The sequence below is a fragment of the Musca autumnalis genome, unplaced genomic scaffold, assembly GCF_047663935.1.
Source record: "Musca autumnalis isolate F117 unplaced genomic scaffold, ASM4766393v1 scaffold_1, whole genome shotgun sequence".
Classification (NCBI taxonomy): Eukaryota; Metazoa; Arthropoda; class Insecta; order Diptera; family Muscidae; genus Musca; species Musca autumnalis.
Genome location: NW_027411644.1, coordinates 1,109,467 through 1,128,817, shown reverse-complemented (window position 1 = coordinate 1,128,817; position 19,351 = coordinate 1,109,467). Strand labels below are relative to the sequence as shown.

The 19,351-nt window shown below is 34.0% G+C and overlaps 1 long non-coding RNA gene across 1 annotated transcript; it reads left to right on the top strand.

The window, feature by feature from the left end:
- The first annotated feature begins 418 nt into the window (after nt 1-418).
- LOC141390287 (uncharacterized) lies at nt 419-1,033 on the top strand. Its single transcript, XR_012409317.1, has 3 exons — nt 419-582; nt 655-801; nt 859-1,033. It is a non-coding gene; the product is annotated as an uncharacterized lncRNA (long non-coding RNA).
- Nucleotides 1,034-19,351: the final 18,318 nt, after the last annotated feature.

Sequence of the window (19,351 nt, the reverse complement as noted above, 5' to 3'; positions counted from 1 at the left end):
AAGTAGTCCAGAACTAGTTCTATGCGGTACTAGTACACAATTGACCACTAAGTAATGCGAAGGGAACCAATTGACACCTTTTTATTCCCAAGTAAACGACAAGACGTTAGTTGCGATTATTCACTCTTATAGGCCGTTTACATATAACCGGGTTAACCCAGTGGGTTTGGGTTTCAAATGTCAATTCCATTAGGTATACGTCAACTAAATCCTCATAAAGAAGGTTAACCCGGCAAAAAAGCTCTAGTGTGTACGGAGTTTTAAACATGGCAGAATAAGAAGGTAATCTCATTTGAAAAAACCGTCCTTGAGCTGCCAAATACAACCATGTATTCAAAACGAAATGAAAGTTGTTGTTATTGTATGTCAATGACAACAATAACAACATACTATTGTTTGTTTACATTTCAATATTTTATATAATTTTTCTTGGAACAAATAAATTTCAATTAAGTGACGATACGACAATCATTGGCACAATTTCAGGAGAATGCATATTAAGTTTTTTTTTGGCGCTTCTCTTGGTTAATGTAATTCGGGCTGCAGAATGCAATAATTGTTGCAAAATTGTCAAAAAAGATGGTAAGCAGCGTGCAAAAAGAATTTCTGTGAAAAATCCCTAAAAACAATGTTTTTCTGTATCACGGTCCTCAGGGCACACTCGGAAAACAATTAACAAACAAAACAACTCTTGCCCAGCCGTGATGTCGTCAATCAATTGGTGGGATTATCCTGATACCAAAATCGTTTAGGCAACCAACAACAAGCATAAAGCGCATTATGCTGACAGCAAACAAGTCGGTAAGTAAATGGGTTGGGGTGATGATGAATTGATTTAATGTGTGTTCCTTGTTATAGGTCACCAAACCTCTACGGAATCTTGAAAAACTCGTCGTGCTCTGATCAGTTGGTTTTGGAAGCACAGGCTTAACTCTAGTTTAGTAAAACCTCTCCGATTTTTGTGAAATTTTTTCCAGAGGTAGATATTGTTGCGCTGATCACGGAAATGTATAATTTTCTTGGGGGGACCCGGTTATTGGACCCGAAAGTCCGGGTACAAAACCCGGCTCTACTGAACCTATTGCTACAAAATGGTTATCATTGGAAAGCTTATGGAAATACCTATCTAACAAGTGGTAATATGATGGGGATAGTTTCTGGTGGTCAGGTGATATAACCCAAAAACTGATTTTTGGACCCGGATTTTTCCATAAAACCTTTAAAAAGTCGAAAATGGGCCCATTATGGGTTCCCATTTAATCTTAGCCAGGTTGTAGCTCACACTTTAACCTTTCCAAAATGGTGCTATATGTTGTAATACCTTCCCTGGATCCAGATATAATCTGGCTAACATTAAATGGGAACCCATAATGGGCCCATTTTCGACTTTTTAAAGGTTTTATGGAAAAATCCGGGTCCAAAAATCAGTTTTTGGGTTATATCACCTGACCACCAGAAACTATCCCCATCATATTACCACTTGTTAGATAGGTATTTCCATAAGCTTTCCAATGATAACCATTTTGTAGCAATAGGTTCAGTAGAGCCGGGTTTTGTACCCGGACTTTCGGTTCCAATAACCGGGTAACCGGATCCGTCCCCCAAGAAAATTATACATTCCCATGATCAGCGCAACAATATCTACATAGGGAAAACATTTCAAAAAAAAAAAAATCGGAGAGTTTTTACTCAACTAGAGTTGTTCCGAAACACATACCTTGATGGTGACCTCTACTGAAGATCTGGACTGAAATCCAAAAGGTGAACAAATACCAAAGATGCCGTGCAGGCCGAGGTACCATACGCGGTCGTCGTGCACCCCTTATCATATACCACAAAGATGAAGGTTTTTTTGCAAAAAAAGGTTCGACCCACCTTGAAGAACCTCCCTCAACTGAAGATTGCTAACACCGATTTGTATAGCATTTTTAAATCTGAAGAAATCCGCAGGTACTTCGGCCGTGTTCGTCGTCTCAATCCAAGCCCCACTCCCCTCCCAGGAAGATGTACACTTTTGAAATCTTATAAACATTGTTAGAATATTATATATTTTAATGCTGCAAAATGTATGATTTTATATAATATTTAAGACTATGCATATAAAACTAACTTAAGTTACAGCATATATTTCCTGGGAGACCAACATCTATGTATGTTTGGTCTTTAAACAATAAAAACTTCCCAAGGGGGAAATACGATATTGTAGTAATGATTATAAACGCTGCATCTAATTTGGGTAGCCATTTCAACAGTTATCGTGCCAAACAGCCATTTAAGTTTGTCACCATAGGATTTTTTGAGATTTGGGTCATTAGGAACCATGCCCATGTTTGAGAGAACTATTCCGAAGTGCAAGTGTTGGACCAAAGTATGTCACTGGCTGACTTCCGTAACGTCATAAAACTGCGTTGTTCCACATGCTTTGTAAAAGTACTTTTAAATGCACACCGTTGCAAAAACTACCACAGTTTTGTACCTGTTGACCATTTTGTGTGTATTCTGCGTTTCAGTGACTGCGCATCAGTGACGTCTTGGATTGCAATACTTCACACTAATTCTGCATCACAGCGATATGAATAGGATGTTTGACATTAACAAGGCAACTGTCTATAGGGATGTCGGCCACTCTTTAAATTTTTGTGACCACCAGTCATTTATGTTGGTCGCTATAGGATTTTTTAAGCCTTGAAGGAATATGTATGTCTGAAAGCATGGACTTGATCACGAAATACATCATATCACTGCAAACAGGACCACAAGGAATTTATAACCTATTGTCGAACAGCCCTTAAGAGAAATTCTTAATCTATGTCTGGAAAAGTTTTGGGAGGATTAATTTTTGACAAAATCTGTTGATCCGGTCGTAAGTTACCGTTCGCACCAAATCTTTGAACTTTTATGGGGGTGGTACCAGAAGAAGTGGACCGATATGCCCCATTCTCGAAATTGATTATTTTGAAAAAGTATGACGAGGCCTATATTTAGACCACTTTAGGTGATCCGTTCGAGAGTTATCCTTCAGACGGGCGGACATACAAGGCTAAATCGAATCGGTCTGAAAAATGTAAATTTAAAAATTTGAAATTAAATTGCTTTTAGATTTGAAATGTAAATAAAACTGACATATGTATGTTTTAACATATACATACATACAAAGCATGTCAAAATCATTTTGTCAATGAAGGGACGGCAAAGCGAATACAACTCTGTGAGCTGTAAGTGTGAGGTTACCTTGTATCATTGTATCATGACTCTTAAATTAAAACCAGCATTTTTTACTTAAACGACGATTTGTATAAATTTGCATTTTCTTAATAACTTACATATAAATGCAGCATCCAATAACAGAAGCTAGTGCTGATGGACTGAACATATTTGTACCTATTATTCACATTGTTCTGGTATAAAAAAGGAATACGGAAGAAATATACTATTTGCCGTCTTCTTCTCTCTCAACCCACTATCAATGAAAATTCCAATTGTCACAATTAGTCCAGAAATAATTCTGGACCGAACTAGTACCAAATCGTCACAAAGTAATGCGAAGGGAACCAATTGACACCTTACATTAAATCCACTACTATTTACTCTTACATTAAATCCACCACTTTTTTGAATAACATACTGGTATATGACTGTAAACTTGGAACTAGTACAATACTATCTACAGGTAATGCATAAAAAGTCAATTGGTTACCTCCTATGACATCCACATGTTAAAATTTACAGTTGATTGCACTGTGAGGGGTGTAAAGTGGAACTAGTTACTGTAGCCCTAAGAATCTTGCTTAAGAGAGTAAAATTCATTGAGAGAGGTTGCTGGAACTTGCTGAGTAATTATTGCTGGGAATGTTATCGTACACACCAAGGCACATTTATAGAAGGTTGAAGTGACAATCAGCTGTATTTTTACTAGTTTTGTAAATTTGGTTTTCAAAATGTAAAAGGGTCTACTCATGAAATTTGAAACGAACTTTGCTACCGAAAAATACTTGGTTTGATCATAAACTTGTAATAAAAATTACCTACGAGAATGCGTTATATTTACATTTTGATTCAAATTTGTTCTATTTTAGATAATTTTCAAAACGTATTTATGTTTTTCCTAAAAAAATTGGAACGACCCTATTACTCAATATTTATCTTTGACAATTAATTTTTAATAACAACAATGTTGTTTCTGTAAATTTGTTAGTTGTTGTAATTCAATTCCTTCGAAAAATTTGCCTTGGTACACACCATGGCAGAACTACCAGGTAGTGGTATCACACCAGCTGATCGAATACGAAAAGTCAAATCCCTTGATAAAAAAATTATTTTTGTTGTAATTTCCACAACAACATAAAGAAAGTTTTGACATAACATATTCAAAATTTTACGATGCCACTACCTGGGTAATTGTGCCATGGTACACACCTAAAGGCCTGCGTACATAAGCTGCCTTGCCTGCTTACCTTGCTTACTTCTGATAAAAGAATAAAAAAGAAAAGGGCAACCCAGTTCGAAATTTCCTCGGCCTTCTTTATTCTTTTATTTTTATTATGTCAAAAATGAAGCAGGAAAGCAAGGCAATCAGGCAGAGCAGCTTATGTACGCAGGCCTTAACATCTCATTGTCATAAATGTATGTATATTTATTTTGTATATTTATTTCTAGTTTTGATGTATTTCGGCACCTCTTTACTCGCGAGCAAGCAAAGAGAGCTTCTCTCTCCACTCACTAATTGAAAAACCATGCACTGGCAACAGTCTTTGCTCAAATTGTTGTTGTTGTGTGCCGAATGCTGCCATAAAGACTTGTTCATATCGATGACATGTAACCTTCTCCAATTCCGAACGATGTGCCTCAAACTATAAAGGCCTGCGTACACAAGCTGCCTTGTCTGCTTACCTTGCTTACTTCTGATAAAAGAATAAAAAAGAAAAGGGCAACCCAGTTCGAAATTTGCTCGGCCTACTTTATTCTTTTATTTCTATTATGTCAGAAATGAAGCAGGAAAGCAAGGCAACCAGGCGAAGCAGCTTATGTGCCCAGGCCTTAACACCGCTTATAGAGGCGATACAACATTTGGGCCGCCCAGTGCACACATCGATTAACTCCATAAAACGAAATGTTGAGAAAAACGATGATGAAATGTATGCTTGCCACTGTATCTCTGTATATTTGCCATTCTTTATTTGTAATTTAAAGGTGCTAATCTTTATTATTCAGGAAAGTTATTATACCCTCCACCATAGGATGGGGGTATATTAAGTTTGTCACTACGTTTGTAACTACTCGAAATAATCATTGTAGACCCCACAAACTATATACAGTTAGGCAAGAAATGTATTGCAAAAACCAAAATTGTAGAAAATTTCATATTAATAGTTCGTTTATGGCAACAAATTATGTGAAAACTATACGGTTTTTTGTGCAAATCTCTTACTATAGGTCCTTACAATAATATTCCGCCAAAATATGCAAAGGTTATTTGCGATTTATAACGAATACGGTCAAAAATAAGAACGGACCGTATGTGCTGAGGCCTTTAAAGTTAAACATAATTTAACTTTTTTGGGACAACACGTGTTCCAACGTGTCACTCAACGGACCGTATGTGCTGAGGCCTTTAAAGTTAAACATAATTTAACTCTTTTGGTACAACACGTGTCCCAACGTGTCACTAAACGGACCGTTTCTACAGTGTTTTATTTATAAATGCACCAAAATCAAGAAAATAATTTTTCGCTTAGCCTCAATAATGCTTGGTTTAAATTTACGAAATCCACTCGATTTCAACTGTCAATCAATCCAATCGATTTTAGATGAGTTTTCATTTGACGTATACGCAAAGGAATTGACAGTTAAAATCGAGTGGATTTCGTAAATGTAAACATAGTATTATTGTGTGTTATCTGTCATTCCATGCTTATAGTACGGTTACATTAGTGTTTTTTGTCGATTTAACCCACTTCATGAGGATTTATTTGACGTTTGCGCTATGGAATTAACATTTGAAACCCAAACACACTGGATTAATCCGGTTAAGTGTAATCAGGGTATTATAAAGCTTAATTTGACTATGCATTTACACGCAATTGGCCTAAAACGTAAACAATTAAAAAAATCGACTTTTTTGTAATTTTCGACTTTCGAAGAAAAATTTAAATATGCGGTAAAAATTTAATCAGAAATTGTACATATATAAATTCAGCGATTTGTTAGGAATGTAGTAAGAGTATTTTCTCAATCAAAAACCAAGGGATTTGCATTTAAAAATACTCCTATATTACCATTCAAACTTTTCGGCACTTTCAAAAGAAGGCCCGATTGCATGGTAGAACAAGAAAAGGTAGCAGCAATACCCAGCTGACTGAACTGGGCTGTAGTGTTAGTGTCAAATTCCATACGTAATTTTATATATGTATTTATTTCTATGTCTGTGTTTACCCTGTAGGAAATGTCAATAGTGAATCTATACTGACTTACTACTGACATTGTCAACAGCACTACTGACAAACTGTAGACAACTAATGTAATTTCCTATAGACATTTTGTATGAACGTGTCATTCGAAAGTCAGTACTGACAATGGAACTAGTATGTCAATAGTAAGTCAGTAGTTCCTGAGGAACCATGTGTTGACATTGGAGGTAGTGAGTCAGTATAGACAATGGAGGTAGTGAGTCAGTATAGACATTGGACGTAGTGAGTCAATAGTACCAGATTTTCAATACTAATTTTTTTAGCTTATTTGGAACTTTTCATAGATAAAACAGCTATATAGTACGTTTAATAAGAAGATGAAGCTACACATTTGTTTAAATACTATATTTCATTAAAGAATAAAACAAATAATATTGAAAATGCTAAAAATGTACAAATTGCGTAATACAGTATTTTTATCTTTTTAAATGGCTAAGCCAAAGATTCCACATAAGTAAAAATTAGTAAATAAAGACAATGTTTTCAATTCTGCTTAAACATTTTAACATATAAATAATAAAAAACGTTTTCGTTTTATTTTCTTGGCCAAGTCGCACCAATGACTTGTCTGCTTAAAATAGTTCTTCTTCTGTTGCACTTAATGTTTTATCAGGCGATTCGCTGAATGTTGATATAACATCTAGGAATTGAAAAGAATAAACATGTATAAATAAACATAAAAAATATGTCCTTAAATTTGCTTGCCTATTACAGCTGTATAACATTGCAAAAATCTCACAATCGATTTTTGCCAAATAATTCTTCAACATTGTAATTCATTATTATGTTTAGTTGCATCCAGCATTTCCAGCGAGACGGAACAATATATACATCAGGCCCCACAATCTTCTCTAAAGGTTCCACATAATGTCTAATTGTCGAAATTTCACCACAAATGTTAGTCGCCTCAGAATTCGTACTTTGCTATAGAATTGTTTATTTTTTACATGTCATTTATATTTTCTTTTGCTCATACTTGTTATTGAAATTATATGCTTTAAGTTTTCACGATATTTTATTGATTTTTACAAAAACACTTTTTTCACCAACCGCAAAAATTATTTTACGCCAAACAATTAAGAAAATTAAAAAAAAAATATGCTTCGTTGGGCTATCATCTGTCAATATACACAATGCTTCTTCTTAATAAGGTAAAGGTATCAATAGTTGACAACCTGGTGACAAAGTGTTGACTTTGTCACCATATTAGTAGACAAAGTGGCGACATGTCAACACATGACCCCACACTTCCTACAGGGTAGACACACAAATTTTTCGGGAAAGTAAATTGAGTTTTTGGGAGAGAGCGGAGAGGAAAGAGCCCCTCAATACTCTTTTCTACCCCCTATTGCCTAAAAACTGAATTTACTTTCCCGTGTGTGTAAACACGGACTATGTTCGATGTATATTAGGGATATATATTTTTTGAAGAACAAATTTATTCATCAGAAAAACAACTATTTCCCATAAAGACTCCTTCATATCATTGACATGTAACCTCCTCCAAGTCCGAACGACGTGCCGCACACTAAAACACCGCTTGTAGAGGCGGTACAATATTTGTTAATATGTGTGGTATTTTGTTAAACTTGAAAAGAATAAAGCCCTTAAGGCCTGCGTACATAAGCTGCTTTGCCTGATTGCCTTGCTTTGCTGCTTCAATAAAAAAATAAAAGAACAAAGAAGGCCGACCCAATTTCCAACTGATGGCAACCCAGTTCGAAATTTCGTCTTTATTCTATTATTTTTATTACGTCAGAAATGAAGCAGGTAAGCAAGGCAATCAGGCAAAGCAGCTTATGTACGCAGGCCTTAATAAATTGTGCTTTTTTGTTTTGAAAAGCAACAGCTTCCTTTTTTTCAATGAATTACCAGCGGCCCCAAAAAGCAAAGCCAAATTCAGATATCAAAATATGAGGGCAAAAGCAATATGCTTCCAGAACTTTACGAAAACAATAAGTAGAGACACCCCTCTTTCCATTGTATGGACCAGGATCAACAGAATAGGTGTGTTCGTTTACTCAATAATTTGTACAAATTTGTACAAGTCCAGTAACTTCTTGTAAACGACTAAGCTCTTTTGTATTGTACTGAAGAGTAAACGAACAGCACACAGTAACAATTTGCAAAAATTTTGAGTAAACGAACACACATAATATCTTGTAAAAACACCTCACACACTATAGGTGTGTTCGTTTACTCAATAATTTGTACAAATTCGTACAAGTCCAGTAACTTCTTGTAAACGACTAGGGTCTTTTGCATTGCACTGTAGAGTAAACGAACAACATCCAGTAATAATTCGTACAAATTTTGAGTAAACGAACACACATTATAACGGCAATTGATGTAAACAACACTCTCTTAACTGACTCAATCGATATTGCAAACTACTTTGCAAGTCGTTGGTCTAACGAATCTTTAAACAGCAACTTCCACTCGGATTTCTGTACTGCAAAAAATACTATGCCTTCCAGTTTTATTCAGTCGCCAAGTAATAAACACGCATCTATTATAGAGCAAAGTATCTCCATAGCCGAATTAAAACTGGCCTTAAAAAAAGTAAAAGGAAACACTCCGGGTCACGACCGAATTACTTATTCTATGATACAAAACCTTTCACATGTAAGTTTATCAAAGCTATTATCCTTATATAATGAAGTTTTCAACATGGGAATTCTACCACACTCATGGAAGTCAGCGATAATTTCAGCAGTTCCTAAACCTCATAAAAGTAAAACTGATTTTTCCGGTTACCGTCCCATTTCATTATTGTCGTGTGTATCAAAACTAATGGAACGTATTATTTCAAAAAGACTCTCGTGGTTCCTTAGTACCCGCAAACTTATTGCTTTATATCAGGTAGCATTTAAAGAAAAACAAGGTTGTACAGATGCTCTATTACACATTGACTACTACGTTACAAAGGCACTATCATCTAGAAGCCACGCTACAATATTAGCCATCGACTTTGAAAAAGCGTTTGATCGCGTAGGCATTCACATTATACTTGAAGCTTTATCATCATGGGGAGTTGGATCAAAGATCTTAAACTATATTAAATCATTCTTAACAAACAGGCATTTTCGTGTTAAGATAAACAACAACCTTTCTCAACAATTCCCGTTACACAATGGTATACCCCAAGGTTCACCACTCTCTGTCGTCCTTTTCCAAGTAGCTTTTAATGAAATAAGCGGTATCATCAATAAACACAACATTTACCATTGCCTATATGCGGACGATTTGTATATCATTAGCATAAATAAAAACAATGATGCTACAACAAATATATTCTCTGAAGTTATACAAGAAATCAACAACTGGACAAAAAAATCTGGCGCTAAAATGTCACCATCAAAATCATCTATAATTCACATTTGCAGGAAGCACAATTGTACCCCTCCAGAAGTTTCAGTCAACAACACTCCTCGAGTAAATAATTTGAAAATCTTGGGGATTATCTTTGAAAAAAACTATCTTTGGAATCAACATATACTCAACTTGAAAAAAAATCTTGTCCACAGGGCAAATATTATTAAATATTTGGCTGGTCGAAGTTTTACACACATAACGACATTAACGTACTTAGTTAAAACGTTGGTACTCAGCAAAATCGATTATGGACTTTTCCTATTTGGTAACAGTCCAAAAACTACCCTACAGCACATAAAATCTATTTATCATGATAGCATTCGAGCTAGCACCTATGCCTTTAGAACCACGTCCATTAATATCCTTTACATGGAATCAGGATTACCTTCCCTAGAAGACCGTTATTTGGAATCCAAGCACATGCTTCTGCCTAAAATTATGTCTGAAAACTCATCTATTATAGATGATATGGTCACCAAAATTATCTCTGCTAAGAGAAAACCAAAATATAAATCAGTTATGTATAACTGTGTTCACAATAACATTCTGTCATTTAAGAAAAACTGACTTCTTATAAGGGAAAATACCCCTCATGGATGTTTCCTGAGTCCAGTTGCGATCTACATCTTACTGCTTTTCTAAAAGCAAGCACTACAAGCGAAACATTTGAACAACATTATAGAAATTTTTTGTCAAAAAATATGGATTCGAAATGGTTATTTACAGATGCATCCAAGAATGACTCATCAACTGCATATGCTGTCGTCGACAATAGTGGTCAGATTCTAGGAGCACATACTCTAAGAAACGCTGCATCTATATTTACCGCAGAAGCAGCGGGAATTTTACACGCCATAAACATCGCTAAGTACTCAGCAACAAAAACAACCATTATATTTACGGACAGTTTATCTGTTATAAAAGCTGTATGCAACGTCGCTAACAATAAATGGGCATCTATTAATAATATACGCGATTTGTTAATTGATAACAAAAACAAGATTACACTTTTCTGGATCCCTGGACATATTGGTCTAACCGGAAATGTGTACGCTGACTCTGCAGCAAAATATGCTTGTTCAGCACCATTAGTCACAGATACATTAATGGAAAAAGTCGATTTAAAGAAAGTTATAAAGTCAGAAATAAAAGCTTTTGTTTCTGATAAATACAAGGATTTTACACACCACCATTACAACATTATAAATCCCGATAATTCATTTCCAATTTATTCTTCCAAATTGGAGAAAAGGAAAATTAGAATTTTTTTCAAGACTACGAATGGGCATGGTAGAACAAATACAAGGTAAAGTTAATACTACAACAAATACAACTCGAACAACAACCACAAAGGAATTTGTTTTTGTTTGGAACGTTAGTGTCAAATATAAATGTAAACAAAATAAGGAAATGTCTATAAATTATTGGAATTTAAAAAACTAATAATTTTTCACATTTGATTGAATATTTTGAAAAAACGTAAATGAAAACTCGTTAGATTTTCAGTTTGAATGTGTCCATATCATTCCACTAAATGCACAATATCACACAGGAAGTAGAATTCTTGCAAAAATGTTTGGGGTCGCTCGTAATTCATTGAAAAAAGAGAAGCTGTTTCAATCTTTTGTTTTTGAAAACAAGAATCACATGTTTATTAGGGCTTTATTATTTTCAAGTTTAACAAAATACCACACATATTAACAAATATTGTACCGCCTCTATAAGTGGTGTTTTAGTGTGCGACATGTCGTTCGGACCTGGAGGAGGTTACATGTCAATGATATGAAGGAGTCTTTATGGGATATTGTTTTTATTTCAGATGAATAATTTTTTCTTCAAAAAATATATGGTAACATGGGGCGCCTTCGCCACGTTTTTTTCAAAATGTTCTCATATCGACATCATTAAAGTTTTTCCAAATATTTTTTTTGGTAAGAATATTAGCATGTCTTGACTATAAGTTTTGATATATAAATGATTATAATTTTGTTTTTAAAATATTATTTTTGAGAATTTACAAAATGTCTAAAACGTGGCGAAGCCTCCCCACCCATGGGGTAGCTTCGCCATCGACATAGGATATATTTCAACGGACTCTAAAACTGGAATTTACCATACTTCCTTCCCAAATATCAACATAATGCATTAAAGGAACATGTTTTCTATTTAATAATCAAAAATGATTCTAATATTTACAAAAAGAAACATATTCTAGCCGTTGATTGAAGTAGGTACCTTGAATTTAGGCATAAAAATGAAATTTTTGCCAAATTAGATAGGTTAAGCACAATATTTGATTTCAACTTCACATTATAACGTGGTATATCAATAGCATAAACAATTTAAGTTAAACCTGACATATTTCTCACATTAACCCACAACACACCTATCATGGCGTAGCCGCCCCACCCCCTACATAGTTCATAATATGAATATATTGACATTTATAATTACTTTTATCATGCAAATTATTTGGATTTATATTCTTCAGTAGTTGTCTATTAACGGTATAAAATATAATTTTGATATCACCAAAGGTATACAAGATATCACAAAATATACCTGCCATGAATATTTTTCACAATACCCCAAAAACATGAAACCGCGTGCATCAGCAATCATATATTTGATAGAAATGCCAGTTTTTGGGAGATGAAAGATCTTCGTTAAACTCACAATTTTCTCTTTAACGGCATTTCTTTAGCAGTTATAATTATCAAGAAAATCGGTGCTGGCGAAGGCGCCCCAGTGGCGAAGCCGCCCCATGTTACCATATGTCCCTAATATACATCGAACATAGAAATAAATATATAAAATGTCGTATGGAATTTGACACTAACACTACAGCCCAGTTCAGTCAGCTGGGTATTGCTGCTACCTTTTCTTGTTCTACCATGACGAATGGGACATACAGTTTCAACACACTTGCACCTACTGAACAGGAATTTCGATGATAAATGTACAAAATGTAATAATATTTGCACCGTCCGTCACATCCTTTCTGAATGCCCGTCTCTACATCAAGAACACAACCTAATACTGTATAACAAAGGATTGGATATTCTGAAAACTCCTACAATTGAAAATGTCAACACAGTTTTTGAATTTATATCATATTGTAAAATACACATTTAAGATGTACTATAATCATTATACCAAAAAATACTCTGTAACTAAATTTGGATAGCTGATGGCCTAAGCTGCTAATGCTATTCTCCAAATTTATCTTATATTTATATAAGATGAATTACATAAATAAATAAATAAATGAATTTAGTGGAATGATATCGAAACATTCAAATTGAAAATCTAACGAGTTTTCATTCATGTTTTTCAAAATATTCAATCAAATGTGAAAAATTATTAGTTTTTTAAATTCCAATAATTTATAGACATTTCCTTATTTTGTTTACATTTACGTTGACACTAACGTTAACAAACAAAAACAAATTTCTATGTGGTTGTTGTTGAGTTGTATTTGTTGTAGTATTAACTTTACCTGGTTTGTTCTACCATGGCCTGATTGCAGGAAAATATAAGTTTTAGAGTAAAAGTTATTTATTACAAAATGATTAATTCGTCTCAGAAATATTATTTTCACAAAAATTCCAAGTTTTCTCGCAAAAAAATTCTCGGCGCTATGTGGGTTAAATGCAAACAAACATTTTATTTGAGAGATTCCATCATGAAGACGAATATACTTATTGAGGCTAAGCGAAAAATTATTTTCTAGGTTTTAGTGCATTTATAAATAAAACACTGTAATAGGCCATTTAGATATGACATCATTAGCCGGATTTAGCGCATTATTGGGTTTTATTTGCAAAATCTACCAGATTTCCCATATAAAAATAAATCCTGGTATTGAGTGGATTTGTTTTAAATCCAGCATAAATCCTCGTATACAACCATGATAGAACAATAAAAGGTAACAGCAATACCCAGCTGACTGAACTGGGCTGTAATGTTAGTGTCAAATTCCATACGACATTTTATATATTTATTTTTATGTTCGATGTATATTAGGGTATATATTATTTGAGGAAAAAATATATCATCCTAAAAAAAACTATTTCTATCACTGATATGTCCGAATGACGAGCCGCACAATTAAACACCGCTTATAGAGGCGGTACAAAGTTTGTTAAAATGTATATAGAACATCTTTGGCAAAAGTTACAGGAATATCTGTAGGAATATAAAAGTTATAGAGAATTTTTTAAAAATAGAATTTTTGTCGAATTGTTCCATATCCACGCTTATGACACAAATGAAAAATATTGTAAATCACATGGAACAAAGTGACAACAAATTTTTCCTATCATTGCCTCAATAAATTCTTCTTCTTCTTTATTTGCGGATCCGTTATTCGGATATAAGCGATCATACAATATTATATGTATTACAAATTAATATATTTTAATGTTTTATGTTATGAAATTATTGACAGCTCTCGATTCTTCGCAGCATATATTAGATTCGTTTCATCCCAGTATCCTGTCCATTCTTGGATGTTCCTTAACCAGTACGTCTCTCTTCTGCCTCTTGTTCTGTGTCCTTCTATATTACATTTAATAATGGCTTGTATAAATTTATATTTATGGTTCCTCATCAGGTGCCCCAGGTATGCGATTTTCCTTGATTTTGCGGTGCGTAAAAGTTGTCTATCAAGGTTCATTCGTCTTAGAATTTCCTGATTCGTAATATGCGATGTATAGGGTATCTTCAGTATTCTTCGGTATACCCACATTTCAAATGCTTCAATTTTTTTCTCATCTGCACTTTTTAGGGTCCAGGTTTCTACTGCATATAGTAGTATAGACCAAATGTAGCATTTGACAAATCTTGCCTTCGTTTTGAGACCAATTTCATGGTTTGTAAGTGTTTTTTTGTATTTAAAAAAGGCATTTCTGGCCATCTCCACTCGACGCTTAATTTCGTTTGATGTGTTCCACTGGTCGTTAATTAAAACGCCGAGGTATGTAAAAGATTTTACGCGTTCGATGTTTTCGTTTTTGATATTTAGTGACGTTTCACAACTGACATATTTTCGACTTACAATCATATATTTTGTCTTCTTTATATTTATTTTGAGGCCATATGATTCGCTTACGTACGTGAGTTTGTCTAGGAGTTGTTGCAGCCCAGATATACTGCTAGCAATAATTGTGGAATCATCAGCATAGCGTATATTATTTATAATTTTACCCATAACTCTTATTCCAATACGTTCTCCTTCAATTGACTCATTAAATATCTTTTGGGAGTATATATTAAAAAGAAGCGGCGATAGTATGCATCCTTGCCTGACTCCTTTTGATATGGGAATTTCGTCAGTCAGATCACCATTTATTTCAATTCTTGCAGTTTGGTTCCAATATAAATTGCGTATGCATCTAATTTCTTTTTCTTGTATTCCAATTTCCCTTAGTATATTTATCAATTTGTCGTGTTGGACGTTATCGAAAGCCTTTTCATAATCAATGAAACATATGTAAACATCTTTTTGAACTTCGCGGCATTTCTGTACCAGTACTTGGATGGATAATATGGCTTCTCTGGTGCCCATACCATCCTTGAAGCCGAACTGGGACTCTCCCATAGCACTTTCGCATTTCGTGTAAATTCGTTTGTGGATTATTCTCAAAAAAATTTTTAATATGTGGCACATAAGGCTAATAAGCCTGTAGTCACAACACTTTTTTGCATTAGATTTTTTTGGTATCGCAATAAAAGTTGATTTCAGCCATTCGTTTGGATATTGGCCAGTATCATACACATGATTGAAAAGTCTTACAATGAGTGAGATGTTATCACCATCTATTAACTTTAAGACTTCAGAAGGAATTTCGTCTGGTCCGGTTGATTTCCTATCTTTTAGTGATTTAATTGCATATTCTACTTCGGATTTGGTAATTGGGTTTCCCGTTAAAGATGTATTTATGTTGTTATCATATCTTGACCGTTGGTCGTCAGTGAATAATTGTTCAATATAGTTTTTCCATCGTTTCTTTATGTGTAATGGCTCAAAGATTGGTTGATTGTTGTCATCCATTAGTACTGATGGTGATGCTCTCTTATACACTCCTGCGGATTCTTTTAGTTTTTTATGAAGATTGTAATCATCGTGAATATTTTGCAGATGTTCAATTTCTCTACACTTTTCATTCAATAGAGCATTTTTTGCAGCACGCGTAGCGGTGCGGATTTCCTTGTTGATTTCCCAGTAACGTTCATAGTCAACATTCCTATATTTGCTTCGTTCCACACGAAGTTCCATAATTTCATTATTCATCCATTCATTTTGGGGTCTTCTTGTACAGTTTCCAAGATATTTTTTTGTTATTTTGCACATCGTATCCTTGACATTGTTCCATATATTTTCTACATCGTTTGAATCTATGTTTTCAAGTTTATTATTGATTTGCACCTTCACTTCATTTCTGGTTGATGGGTTATTGAGTATCCCAGTATTTATCTTGTGAGATTTTTTCTTCCTTTTCTTAAATCTTGCAATTTTTATTCGAACGTTGAGCATCAACAGATTGTGGTCGGATGGCACATCAGCTCCCGGGTACGTTGAGCATTTGGTCACACAAGATCTGAATCTGCTGTTGATCATTATGTAGTCAATTTGATTTCGAACGATATTCCTTCTGTTATCTAATGGTGATCTCCATGTATAGAGTCTTCTGGGGTGTAGTCGGAATATTGTATTAGTTATGGTCATCTTAAACTCTTGACAAAATTGAACTAATCTTTCTCCTCTCTCATTCCTTTCGCCAAGCCCATATCTTCCAGTTATACCATTTACTTCTTCATTCCCCACTTTGGCATTGAAGTCGCCTTGAACTATTGTTATTTCATGTGACTTCGTCATGTTTAATAATTGACTTATTTCTTCATAGAAATGTTCAACCTCGTCATTATTTCCATCACATGAAGGGGCATATACTTGGATGATATTTAAATTCAAGGGTTTTGCTGAGATTTTTATCATCATAGTCCTTTCAGACATGGGGATAAATCCAATTACACAGTCTGCAATGCTTTTTTTGACAATAATGCATACACCTCTCCTGTGTATCCCTTCCATATTTCCTGAGTGATATACTACAACATTTTGGGATTGAAAATCGCCGCATTCTGTCCACCAGGTTTCACTTACACCTAGTATATCAATATCAAGTCGGTTCATTTCATTGATTGTATTGTTTAATTTACCGATTTCGTATAAACTTCGGACGTTCCAGGTTCCAATGTTTAGCTTTTGGTTGGTTTTACCTCCGGGGATTCTTAGCACCCTCGTTTGGCCGGAGACTGAGGGCCGTTTGTTTTGATTTGTGTTGTTCATAATAAATTAAATTAAAACCTTCTAAATCGAAAATGGAACTTCTGATTTTTGGAAAGTGTTTTTAATTTTTTAAGTTATAAAAATATTAATTTCATACCTGAAAAGAACTTAAGCTTTGGGGCCGAAAATTGTATATCTCGGAAACTAGAGCAGATAGGGAAAGCCGATAAACAAAATTCAGGAAGATCATACGCGAAAACCTATGTTCATAATTCGAAGAATTTCATTTGTAGTTTGATTATTCGTAACATTTCACTTGTAATTTGAGAATTCCTATTGAATTTCGAATTTTTTTAATTGAGTATTTAATTGGTAATTTTAATTTTTTCATTTGTAATTCATACAAATTCTAAATGTAATAATTGGAATTTCAAATGTAATAATTCGAATTTCAAATGAAACAATTCGAACTACAAACAGTGTTGCCGAATTTGCTGATTTATCGTCATTTTGACGATTTTTTGGCCCAAAATTGAAAAATGACGATTTGACGATTTTATGGTCCAAAATGACGTTTTTTCACCTAAGCCAGAAATGCATGAAATAAAAGACGATAACTACATTTTGACTAAAGTTTCACGAAAGATTTTATGGAAAGCAATGTTCCAAACTCGATTTTTGAGCTTTTTAATATTTTATAGCAATGTCCAGACGGATTGTCTATATTTAGGCACATATCTGGCATATCTAGGCACAGGTATTTCATAGTTTTTGCCCCACATTCAAATTACATGAGCTGAAAATTTTCCTTTAGTTTTGGTAATAGATAAAAATCTTTCTTTAAAAAGGTTTCGAGATAAAATATTAGTTATATATATTTTTTGTTATAAAAAATATGAGTCCAGCTTTATTAACTTCCTACAAATGCCCTCTTTAAGTTGTCAGCCAGTTTTGAATGAAAATTTTTATCGATTTTCGACTGCCCAACAACCAAAATGTACGTGTACGGACAAATATGGACAGTCACACTGTCAAGCAAGCGATATTTGAGCTAAGCTACCATTGAAAATGGCAATGTGTACCCAGCTTTACCATACTTCATTGCTTCAAACTCGATAACCATAGGAAAACTATCATCTTCTGAAAGCTGTTTTTATAGCAGTATTTAAGTGATATTGGGTTAGATTTATTGCTGTGGATTGTATATCTTATGTTGTCAGTCTCATTCACAAAAGTAGCAGCGAAAAATAGCATTAAACGGTAACCAAACCGAGTTTTGGACCATGTTGACGATTTTTTGACGATTTTTCAAATATTGTTGACGATTTGACGATTTTTTTGACGATTTCTGATCAAAAACTGTCGGCAACCCTGACTACAAATGAAAAAATTCAAACTATAAATGAAATAATTGGAATTAAAATGAACAAAATTCAATTTATGAATTAAATAATTCGAATTTCAACCGGAATATTCAAATTACAAATAATTCGTAATTTAATTGGAATTCTCAAATTACAAGTGAAATCGTATGTTAATGTTATAACTGAAATTATTCGAATTACATGTGGAAATGGTGTAGAGCAAAATCGGAGCCAATTAAGATTAAATTTATAGTTCTTTTCAAGGTATATTTATATAAGGTAGATGTGTGGATTACAACAACAAACAAATTTACAAAAAACAACATTGTTATAGAAAATTAAATGTCAAAGAAAATGTTGAATAATAGGGTCGTTCTAAAAATTGTCCACAGAATCGCCCTTTCTTTTGAAAGAGTCTATAGAAGCACACTTTCTTTCACAAAGGGTCCACAGAGGTACATTTTCACGAAAATGTTCGAAATTCCGTAATTATGGTCCAATCGATGAAAGAAAAAAACTTTACCAGGGGCCTAATGGAAAATATGCATCCGAATGAGGAATCCTTAACGATATATGGAACGGGAATACGAAAAATTAGATGTGTATGTCATCTGGGGGCTGAGCTATGAATGCCTAAATTATTACGAATATAGACGAACGAACAAAAATAAGTTACAAAAACTGGGGGCAAGATTCGAAAATATTTTCAACAAAATTTCGTAGGCAAAATTAATAAAAGTTTATCATTTCCGATTTTAACTGAAGTGCATCTATTATTATGAACAGCAAATCCACTGCCCTTAGTGGAAACATTACCTAAACTCAATTCATTTTAAATGAAACTTACTTCG